At 47.5% G+C, this 12,222-nt stretch overlaps 1 protein-coding gene across 2 annotated transcripts in view; it reads right to left on the bottom strand.

The window, feature by feature from the left end:
• Positions 1-12,222, bottom strand: part of TFRC (transferrin receptor) — a 105,291-nt gene that overhangs the window by 13,867 nt on the left and 79,202 nt on the right. The window lies entirely within an intron of this gene.

Raw genomic sequence — 12,222 nt, 5'->3', positions numbered from 1 at the left:
TGGTGAGCTGACCCTGTAAAACATATGCAAGGGCCTTCAGGTGAGCTGACACTGTAAAAGATTTGAGGTGCGGGCCTGCTGGTGAGCTGACCTACTGAAAGATTATGTGAGGGCCTGGGGGTGAGCTGAACCTGTAATACATTATATGCAAATTATATATGTGACGAATAAGCATGTTGATATGATGGAGGAGGATGAGCAAAGGAAGATTCAACCCTATATCCTTGTTTGTGGTGGAAGGGGTGCAAGGGAATACAGTGTATTCAGTACATTATAAACCACACATTTAAAGTGCCTTTATCTTCAGCCGCTTTCTTCTGGTGGAGTCGAGAAGTCATGGTCAATCTAGGCCTTGTTAATTTTTATTTTAAGAGTCAACCAGTCAGCATTTTCAGTTGACAGGCTGATCCGCTTATCTGTTATAAAGCCACCAGCAGCACGAAATATCTGCTTAGACAAAACGCCAGCAGCAGGGCAGGCCAGCATCTCCAAGGCATAGAGCGCCAGTTCGTGCCACGTGTCCAGCTTGGACACCCAGTAGTTGGAAGTCATTGAGGACGCTGACATGGTCTGCTATGTACTCCTTCACCATCTTCCAAATTTTTTCCCTCCTTGTGACACAAGCCCGCGCATCAGGGTGAGGGTGCTGGCGGGGTGTCATGAAACTGTCCCAGGCTTTGGAGTATGTTGCCCTGCCTCTGTTGGAACTGCTGTGTGTTCCCCTTGTCTCCCCCCTCCTCGGTTGGCCAAGGAACTACGGACTCTGCCACCAGCGTTGTCAGCTGGAAATTTTTGGAGCAATTTTTCAACAAGGATCTTCTGCTATTGCACAGTTTTGCTCGTCCTCTCCACCAGAGGAATGAGAGATGAGAAGTCTCTTTGTAGCGGGGGTCAAGAAGGGTGAACAACCAGTAATCCGTGTTGTCTAAAATGCGTATAACACGCGGGTCACGGGAAAGGCAGCCTAACATCAAGTCAGCCATGTGTGCCAGACAGGCAAGACTTGGTACAACAGGCAAGACTTCGCTGTCGTCATCAGGAGGATCACTCAATCTCCTCATCCTCTTCTGCCCACCCACACAGAACAGATGGAATTAAACTACCATGGGTACTACCCTCTGTAGTGGAGGCAACCGTCTCCTGTTCCTCCTCTTCATCGTCCAATTTGCACTGAGAAGACAAACTGAGGGTGGTCTGGCTATCACCCTGTGTAATGTCTTCCCTCATTTCCACCTCTTCCACATGCAAAGCGTCATCCTTAAATTGTGAGCAGCAAGCGTTTCAGTAGACACAGAAGTGGGATGGTGACGATGATAATAGCATTATCGCCACTTACCATCTGTGTTGATTACTCAGTTTCTTAAAACCTCACAGGAGGTCAGACATCCATGCCCACTCCTCGCTTGTGAATAGTGGAAGCTGACTGGAAAGACAACGACCATGTTGCAGCTGGTATTCCACTCCTGCCCTCTGCTGCTCACAAAGCCTGGCCAACATGTGCTCACTTCGCACAATAGCCGGTGAGCTGGCAATTTCAAGCGCTGCTGCAGCGTTGACAAACCGTCTGAAGCCATCGATTACTTGCGGAAATGGGCACACACGCGGCGCACCTTCACCAGTAGCTCAGGCAATTGGGGTAGGTTTTAAGAAACCGCTGAACCACTAAGTTTAAGATGTGGGCTAGGCATGGGATGTGTGTGAGCTTGCCGAGCTCCAAAGCCGCCACCAAGTTACGGCTATTATCAGACAAAACCATGCCTGGTTCTAGGTTAAGTGGATAGAGAGCCACAGCTCAGTTTGGTCTCTTATCCCCTGCCACAGCTCTGCGGTGGTGTGCTGTTTGTCCCCCCTAAGCATATCAGCTTCAGCGCGGCCTGTTGCAGCTTCCCCACTGCAGTGCTATACTGCTTCCAGCTACCGACTGATGACTGACTGGTGCTGCACGTGGATAATTCAGAGGTGGAAGTGGAGGAGGAGAAGTGGGGGTTGGAGCCACTAACGCAGGTGCTGGCAGAAACGCTGATCGACATAGGGCCCGCAATCATTGACGTCGGTAGCACCTGTGCCATCCCAGGGTATGACTAGCTCCCGGCCTCCACAACATTCACCCAGTGTGCAGTCAGGAAAATGTAGTGTCCCTGGCCGAATACACTTGTCCATGTGTCAGTGGTTAAGTGGACCTTCTCCAGTAACTGCGTTGGTCAGGGCATGGGTGATGTTACGGAACACATGTTGGTTTAAGGCGGACACGGCACACCGTGAAAAATAGTGGTGGCTGGGGACTGCGTAACGAGGGACGGCTGCAGACATCAGGCTGCGGAAGGCCTCAGTGTCCACAAGCCTAAATGGCAACAGGGTCAGTAATTTGGCAAGTTGCGCATTTAGTGCTATGGCCTGTGGGTGGGTCGCTGGGTATTTGCGCTTGCGTTCAAATGCCTGGGGTAAGGACATTTGTACGCTGCACTGGGACACGGAAGTGGTCGCTGATGGTGCTTGCAAAGGTCCAGGTGCAGGGCGGGATGCATCCAGGCCTGCGCCTTCGACAGGGGATTGGCCAGCACGCAACACAGGGGAAGAGGAGGCAGTGGTGTGACCCGCAGCAGATTTTAGACCCAGGCGTTCGTCCCACTTATCACAGTGCTTGGATGACATGTGCCGAATTCATGCTGGTGGTGGTGAGGTTGCTAGTGTTCACGCCCCGGCTCATTTTCATATGGCACAGGTTGCAAACTATTCCCTTATGTCCTAACCAGTGGCACAGATGGGGTATTCTGCCCCTGTGGACTGGTTAGGACAGGTGGAAGTTTTAATGAAATAAAAGAACTGAACATATACACGCCCTCCCTGCCCCCAATAAAGAGGGGCGTGACCCTCAGGAAATCGTGTTATTTTCTGTCCTGCGGACAAGACAGGACGGGTGGTCTACTCCTCCATCTCTAGCGGTGGAGAGTGTTTTTATTTCCCTTTGGGAGCGCTTTTTCCGCTCCTTCTATGCCGCCTGAGGTCTAAGGATCCCTTAGTCTCTGGAGCGTTCGGCCTTACCTCGTTCCGAGGACTGAAGCGGCGGTAACGGCGTCCCGCATGTTCTGCTGGGCGCCGCCATCTTGCGGAAGTGACGTCAGGTGACGTCATTGCCGGTTTTCTCCGGCCAATTGCAGCAGCTTCGGCCGGGGAGGAATTTCCGTATTTTGGGTTGGTTGTAGGGCTTTTTTTGCGCCTTTATCAGATTTAGGGGGCCCTCTCTGTCCGTGTATGTTGGTTTGCGAGTGCTGTTTACTTGCAATCCTCTGTTATTGCTAATAAGCTTTTTTTTCTTTGACCTTGCTAGGATCTTCTGGGTAAAGATCCTGAAGCTTGCTGTTAAAAAGGTCTTTGTTTTTTTCTTTGAATTTATGCTTAATTCATATCTCTATTTTCAGCCATGTCTTCTACCGGGGATGGTGAGCAAGAGCCCAGCAGGAAGTCCTCTGGCAAGAGACACCACCTGCAGTGCTATGCCAGATCGTGCTGGAGGACACCTACGCCTTTTCCCGATGCCCACCCTGAAGGGCTAAGACACTCCACCAGCAGGAGCAGACAGTCCATGACGTTGTCGATTGGGTAAAGGGCTATATGGAGACCAATATGAACCAAGTGAACGCTTCTATAGAAGAGTTGAAACATGCCCTGGTTTCTAAACGCAGTCGTCCCCCCTCTCCCCATCGGGCGATGGAGGTATTGGGGATTCAGGATGCGAGAGACGGTTCAGCCTCTTCCTCCTCCTCTGGAGGACGGTTTTTCGTATTTTTTTCCGCCGGAAAAAGCCCAGCGGCTACTAAGATCCATCCGGTCGGGGGAAGCCTCATCTTCTGCCTCTAAGGGGCCTTGGGCCTTTAAAGCAGATAGTTCTCTCCTGTCTCTGATGAAGACAGAATGGAGAAAGCCGGAGAAAGGTCCAGTGTTGACCAAAAGATTTAAGGCAGTATTTCCGGTCAAAGAGGATCAGGTATCTTCCTGGGGGCCTGTCCCAAAAATGGACATGGCGATTTCGAAACTATCAAGAAGGACCCTAATCCCATCAGACGACGAGTCAAGTTTGCAAGATCCAATGGATCGGAAGGCGGATTGTGCCCTTAGACGCACTTATTCCTCAGCCTCAGTCGCGATTTCTTTTTCTGAAGTGGCGAATTTCCTAAAAGAAAAGATTCTCCCAGATTCAGTCAGACCTAGACCAGGGGGTCTCTAGGGACGACATTCTGGCCTCATGTAAAAACGGCCAGCCTTGCTATAGACTGTGTGATGCAGCTCCACAACAGTTGAAGCTGGCATCTAAGTCCATGGCTCTCTCAACCGCGGGCAGGCGTCCGCTTTGGTTGAAACCATGGAAGGCCGATACGACCTCAAAGCACAATCTTTGTGCCAAGGCATACGAACCCGGCAAACTCTTTGGTGCAGAGCTTGACCAAATAATGGAAGGGCTGTCGGACAAGAAGGGCAAGTCCCTTCCCCAGCAGTCCTTTCGTTGTCGGGGCAAAAGGTTTGGTTCCAGGTTGGAACCTCAACCCAGAGCCCAGAGGGATTGGGGCTCCCGTAGAGGAGGAAAATCCTCTCTGGGTTCTAGACCCCCCAAGAAGTCCTTGGCGCTCTGATTGCGGGCCTCCCCGAGGCTCTTGGTATTTAGCCGGTCTGACTGGAAATCCCAGGCTCCCTTCTCCCCACATTCCCGTAGGCGGTCGCCTACAACATTTTCTACCTTGTTGGCAGGATCATATCCAGGACAGTTGGGTCCTGCGCATAATTTCTCAGGGCTACCTTGTGGACTTGAGCAGTCCGCCTCCGGACAAGTTCGTCCAAACAAGGCTTCTTCCCAGCAACAAGCAAGAGATTCTAGAGAATTACGTGCTAGAATACTTTCAGAAGGGGGCCTTAGAAGAGGTTCCTCTCCAAGAGACGGGAACAGGTATCTACTCCCCAGTTTTTCTGGTACCCAAGAATACCGGAGGTTGGAGGATGATTATAGATTTGAGGTTCTTCAACCGTTTCATAAAACAAAAGAAGTTCCGTATGGAAACTATCCAGTCGGTGACCAATCTTCTTTTGCCGGGAGATTTCTTGGCAACATTCGACCTCAAGGATGCTTATCTCCATATTCCCATCCATCCTAGGTCCAGAAGATTCTTAAGGATCGTGGTAAACATGGGGGGGGGGGGTCCTAAGACATTTTCAGTTTGTAGCCCTCCCGTTTGGGATTTCTTCAGCCCCACACGCTTTCACCAAAGTGGTGGTCTCTGTGGTGCCGCTCTAAGGCTTCAGGGCCTGAGTATAGTTCCATACCTGGACGACTGGCTCCTCAGAGCTCCTTCCCAAGCGATCCTGTCCCAACACATCCAACAGGCTGTTACATTCCTGCATCAGTTGGGATGGATAATCAATTGGGACAAATCCCAACTTCAACCAGCCACCTTGGTAAGGTTCCTGGGGTTCATGGTGGATTCAGTCAGGATGACGATTCATCTCACTCCCGAAAGAAGGCAATCCGTGCAACGAACAGCCCGTTCTCTCTCTGTAGCAAAACAGGTAACGATTCGAACATGGATGAAGATGTTGGGACTAATGTCTTCAACCGCAGAAGCGGTACCTTGGGCATTATGGCATCTACGTCCGCTCCAGTCGGAAAGTACTAGCCAAGTGGAATCACAGTCCAGTGGGACTCAATTCCGTGCTCTCCCTGTCTTACAAAATCCGATCCTCTCTAAGGTGGTGGTCCCACCTCGAGGATGGCAAGTCCCTGATCCAGCCCTCTTGGATCATACTTCAGACGCATCCCTAGTAGGCTGGGGTGCGCATCTTCAGGACAAGACAGTCCAGGGAACTTGGACACCTCAGGAGAGGTTATAGTCATCGAATCTCCTGGAGATTAGAGCGATCAGACTAGCTCTTTCATTTTGCTCCCTCCATTCGAGGAAAGGCCGTGAAGATACAATCAGACAGCATGACCGCTGTACTATATAACACATATATATATATATATATATATATATATATATATATATTATATCAACAAGCAGGGAGGCACGAGGTCACAAAGTATCCTGAGAGAGATAGGGGTGATACTGGATTGGGCAGAAATGAACCACACCCACTTTTCAGCCGTTCACATCCGGAGTTCACAATGTGATCGCGGACCGCCTGAGCCGAGGTCTTCCAACCGGAGAATGGTCACTTCATCCAGAGGTCTTCAAGGAGATAACGCTCAGGTGGGGCATGCCAGAGATCGATCTCATGGCAATGAGGTTCAACACCAAGATGGAGAGGTATTGCTCCCTTTACAGGGAGGACAACCCGGTGGCTATAGATGCTCTGTCAATCTCATGGAGGTTCAGGCTGGCCTACATCTTCCCTCCAATTTCCTTGATACCAAGGGTCTTGATCAAAATGAGGCAGGACCAAGCGTCAGTCATCTCCATTATCCCATACTGGCCGAAAAGAGCTTTGTTTACCCAACTCTTACAGATGAGTCGGGGTCAATTTCGGAGGCTTCCCCCAGAGAGAGTACTGGTGTTGGGGAACACCCAGATCTCCTCAAATCTTCAACCTGACAGCCTGGAGGTTGATCAGTCCCTTCCAAGGATAGAAGGGCTATCAGGGTCTGTCTTGAGAACCTTAGAGCACTCCAGATCAGAAGCTACCAATAAGGCCTACTCCAGAATCTGGAAGATTTTTTCATCCTGGTGTACTAGGCATCAGCAAACATCCGCTGAAGCTTCCATCCCGATAATTCTCCAATTTCTACAAGACTGTCTGGACAAGGGGCTATCACCCGCTACCCTTAAAGTGCAGATTTCAGCCATCTCTGCTTGTCTCAGAGCTGTTTCTCAAGACCCCCTTATCAAGAGATTCCTGAAGGGAGCCTCAAGATTAAAGCCTACAGTAATCAGACCTATCCCTGTTTGGGATTTATCGGTCATGCTCAGGGGGTTATCATCTCCCCCCTTTGAGCCCCTAGAGGAGGTGGGATTCAAGTTCCTGACCTGGAAGATCACCTTCTTGTTGGCTGTTACCTCTGCAAAGCGAGTTGGGGAACTCCAGGCTTTTTCTGCCTTTGAGCCTTATACAAAGTTCCTGCAGGATCGGGTACTTCAAGTTTTTGCCTACTTTCATTCTAAAGGTTCCTTCCTTTGACAATATCAACCAGGTGATCTCCCTGCCAACTTTGGCTCCACCCCCCTCCTCTGAGGAAAGAGGGCTCCATACCCTCGACATTTCGAGAGGTCTTAGGATTTACCTGGAACGCTCCAAGGTATTTAGGAAGGATGAAACCCTCCTTATCCTTTTTTCCGGTACCCATAAGGGGAGGAAAGCCTCTAAGCCTTCCATCAGTCGATTGATTAAAGAGGCAATTCGGGAGTCTTATATGTCTCAGGGCTCGGAGACCCCTGAATTTGTAACGGCCCACTCTACTCGAGCAGTGGCCACTTCTTTTGCAGAGAGAAGCTCGATCCCATTGGACGTGATCTGTAAGTCCGCTTCTTGGAGTTCTCACTCCACTTTTATCTCACACTATAGAGTGGATGCTAGAATACATAGTTATTCCTCATTTGGCCGGACAGTGTAATCTTCCGCCAGGTATGAGGACCCTCCCATGGGGGTTTCTACTTGCTAAATCCCCATCTGTGCCACTGGTTAGGACGTAAGGGAATCGTTAATTTCTAACGATAATTTGTTTTCCCTTAGTCCTAACAGTGGCACACAAATTTCCCCCCCCCCCCCCTTTTTTAGTTTTATCGTAATTGTGGTTATTTTTGTCTACTTGTAATTACACGGTGTCCTGAGGGTCACGCCCCTCTTTATTGGGGGCAGGGAGGGCGTGTATATGTTCAGTTCTTTTATTTCATTAAAACTTCCACCTGTCCTAACCAGTCCACAGGGGCAGAATACCCCATCTGTGCCACTGTTAGGACTAAGGGAAAACAAATTATCATTAGAAATTAACGATTCTTTTGTCGTCCGCACTTTCCTCAAAAAAGCGATATACTGCGGAACATCTACCCCTTGGCAAGGAAGATTTCCGCAAGGGGTTGCTCTGTGGAACAGTTGCGGGCCTGTTTGGTGTGGCCTGCCTTCTCCCTTTTTGCCACCCCACTGCCTCTTCCAGCCTGTTGCGGTGCTGCAGATCCCTCCCCCTCTGTACTGCTATCCTCACTCAGCTTTCTACCTTCCCAGGTTGGGTCAGTGACCTCATCGTCCACCACTTCCTCACTCTGATCATCCTCCTGATTTGTTGACCTAACCACAACCTCAGTGATTGAAAACTGTCTCATTCTCTTCATCAACCTCTTGAGACAGTAATTGCAGTTGGCTCATTAGCAACTGTGTCTCATCATCATCCACCTCATTAAACACTAATTGCTGTTCCCCACTGTAATGTTCTTGTGACTGTGGATGCTCAAGAGGTTGGGAATCAGAGCACAAGATCTAATGTCCCTCTTCAAGCATGCTTGGCAAGCGGGCTAAATCAAGTAATGGTGACAAAAAGGAGGTTCTCTGAATATCAGAGTGTGGGATCACTTGTTTGGCTAGACTATAAATGGTGGGAGAAAGGAGGATCTGGGTGAGGATTGTGTTTACCAGACTCCTGGCTACTGAGACTGGACTTGGTGGAAGACAGGGTGGTGCTTAACCGACTGGAAGCATTATCTGCTGCAATCCAACTGACCACCTGGTCGCACTGCTCTGACTTCAAGAGTGGTGCCCTGCAAACTGGGACATGAAGCTAGGTATCTTGGATGATCGTTTTTCTTGTGCTCTGACAGCAGGCAGTTTCTTCGCGCCCAGGGCCACAGCCTCTGCATGCACCATCACGGCCACTTCCCCGTCCATTACTGCTCACCTTCATTTTAAATGTGATATATGCTTGAAAGTATGTCACACGTAGAGTAGCGTAGGATTTGGAAGTGTATTTGTAAAAAAAAAAATTTTGAATTGCACAAGGTATATGTGATGAGGAATCGTTATACAGTTTCTACGGAAAAACATACACTGAATGTCACTGATATTTTAGGGATGCACACAATTTACACAGGAGATGTGGCGCGAATAATTTAACTGTCTGCAGTGGCCTTTTACACGGTATTTAGCGCAGGTTGCGCTACAAACATATACTGCTGCTGTCACACACAATAGTCGTTACAAGGACTTTTGAGTCTATTAATGTTTTACGTAGAAAAATTTAATTCAATTACACTCCCTACACTCTGTCCCTTCCTATGCTTAGCTCTCCCTGAGCTATATAGCACCCGATGATGCGTTCCAGCCAATCACTAAGGCACTAGTGAGGGCAGTACTTACCTGCACAGCAGCCGCGAAACATGCGTAGAGGAGACTCAAGCATCGCGCTCGAGCACATGCAGTTCTCGGCGAGTACCGCCATGTGCAGAGCATAGCTATGCTCGAGACGAACTGGTATTCGGCCGAGCATACTCGCTCAACACTAATAACCAGGACTCAAAACCTTGTATATAAAAAAATATTATATTCTTTATTGTAGCAAATACAAATAAATATCTAGACAAGTCATAAAAGGGGGACAAAACATCTAGAACAATGTTCACAAACTCTGTTCCAAAGCACCCACAAAAGATGGAAAAACATGTACCGTATTTTTTGCCCTATAAGACGCACCAGTCCATAAGACGCACCTAGGTTTTAGAGGAGGATAATAAGAAAAGAAAAAATATTTTCCATTACACCTCAGGTCAGACCAGCAATCAGACCCCCAATGTTAATCAGACCTCAGATGAGGCGGCCATGTTAGCCATCAGCGCAAATAATATATATATATCTCTCTATCTCTCTATCTAACCTCTCCTGCTCCTGGATGCCGCCGCCCCTCACCACCAGTGCTCTTTCTTCCTGGTTCTCGGCTGTCAGCTGTGAAGGCTGCGTACAGCGAGGTCACATGGTGCACAGCAGACAGCCGAGCAAAGGACCAGGAAGCGGCGAGTACAGATCCTTCACCGCTTTTCGTTCCTCCGGTACTAATAAAGCACTTCCAAAATGGAAGGGCTTCATTAGTATTCGCGCCCCATAAGATGCAGGGGCATTTTCCCCCAATTTGGGGAGGAAAATGCTTCTTATGGAGTGAAAAATACAGTACATAACACAAAGGTAGGCAAGCCTCTACTGATACAAATATCAGGAAATAATTATATAAAATCTACATAGTAAACCTATTAAGCCTCCAGACGAAGCCAAGGCAAAACGATTGTTGGTGTGTTCTTGGACCCCTTGCACCCTGCTCCCTCAAACATCTACAGGTTGGTTATTGTCCTGACCTAGGTTTTTGTTATATTTGGGGTTTTTACAGTTTTCTTTGTTTCTCCTGGTCCTACAAGCGACCTAGGGGTAGTTAACCCTTTTGAGTGGTTATGTTACTTCATCCCTTTTCATCTGCTCTGTAGACTTAATTATTTCCTGATATTTGTATCAATACAGGCTTACCTTCCGTTGTATTATGTACATGTATTTCCATCTTTTGTGGGTGCTTTGGGATCCATACTCAATACGGCATTTGTGGACATTGTTCCATATCTAGATGTTTTGTCCCCATTTTACATAATTTATGTCTACTTATTTATATATGCTGCAATAAAGAATAATAATTTTAATATACAAGGTTTTCGGTCCCGCTTACTCTGTTATAGGGTTTTTGTACAGTTTGTTGTTCAACTGGAGTAGGCAGTGTAATATTGTTTTTTGAGGGTTTTTTCCTCAATAACCAAACATGTATGTTTGCCTTTTACATTAATATATTGACTATATATTTTTTGAATTGGTCAACAGATTAGGCCCAGAACCCTATATAAAACTGTATTCACAGAATCCATTAATGAATGCAAACATTTCACAAAACCGGAAAACCAATTAGATTGACGCAAAGATACCGTACATATTCATTTCTTTGTAATGGTATTGGCAAGTTTCATTATGAAACTTTAGACATACAATGCAAATATACATCAAATATTATGCCTTTACATTAGCCTATCTAAGGCAGCTGGCGAGTCATGCCCAAGTATGCTAAAGTGTGTAATATACTCCAAGTAGACACGATGAGCAAAAAGGTACTTGTGCCTGCACATTAGCCTATACCAGGGATGGGCAAACTGCGGCTCTCCAGCTGTTGTAAAGCTACAACTCCCAGTCTGCCTACAACAGGGTATGATGGGATTTGTAGTTTTGCAACAGCTGGAGAGCCGCAGTTTGCCCATCAGTGGCCTATACAATACTGTGCCGGTGGTCAGACTAGTATTACACACAAGTGAACAGCACTACAGTTTGCCAACTAGGAATACTGAATTGAGAATTATCTGCACTTAGCCTTAACAGATAGTGAGGTGTGTCCATTCCATAACCGTGTGTACCTCACAAGTACACTTTCATAGAGTGGGATGCCACACTGAAGCTGCAATCGCTGCGTATGAGCCACTGGCCAGGACTGTTCACTTGTTGAGTGGAGCTGAAGATTTAATCTAGGAATACTGGTAGTCATGGTAGGGTTGTCCCCTTATGTGCAATACAAGACTGACCAGCGGCATAGTATTCTACAGTCTAATGTGGAATCGCAAGTACCTTTGATAATTTCTACTTCGTTTTACACATCTGGATGTAGGCAACAGTCCATACTACTACTCAGCAGTGGCACTGTAGGGAGGATGAGAGATGATAGAGATATATGATGCATATCAGCCAAATACTCATTCCAGCAAGATCACTCGATCACCTCATGTGTATAAGGGGCCTCCCAACTATGTGGCAGATATCGGGTATGTTGGATTCCCTTTACTATACATAACACATGCACAGGGTTATTAGGAGAGATGGCTGTCCAAAGGACAAGCCATTAAAATAAAAAGAACGGGAAAAACCCCTTACTAAAGCTCTACGCAAACACCTAAATGACGTTTGCCAGTAGTTGTTAACAGTCACAAATATAGCAACAAATCTGAGAAGAACTTGCAACAAAAACATATCAAACCCTGTGGAGTCTGTTACAGATTTGCTATGTGGATTCACACACACACACAAAAAAAAAAACAAAAAAAAAAAAAACACACCACTGCACAGCTTACAGGAGACTTGTAAAGTGTCATCCACTTGCTAGAGTTCTTTAGACTGCAATACACCAACCATGTCCTTACAGGGAAACTTAGGTTGCAGTAACCTGAGTGTACGAACACTGAA

This window comes from Bufo bufo, chromosome 4 (genome assembly GCF_905171765.1).
Source record: "Bufo bufo chromosome 4, aBufBuf1.1, whole genome shotgun sequence".
NCBI classification, from domain to species: Eukaryota; Metazoa; Chordata; class Amphibia; order Anura; family Bufonidae; genus Bufo; species Bufo bufo.
The sequence above is the reverse complement of the archived record's forward strand: the minus strand, read 5'-3'. Positions and strand labels throughout refer to the sequence as shown.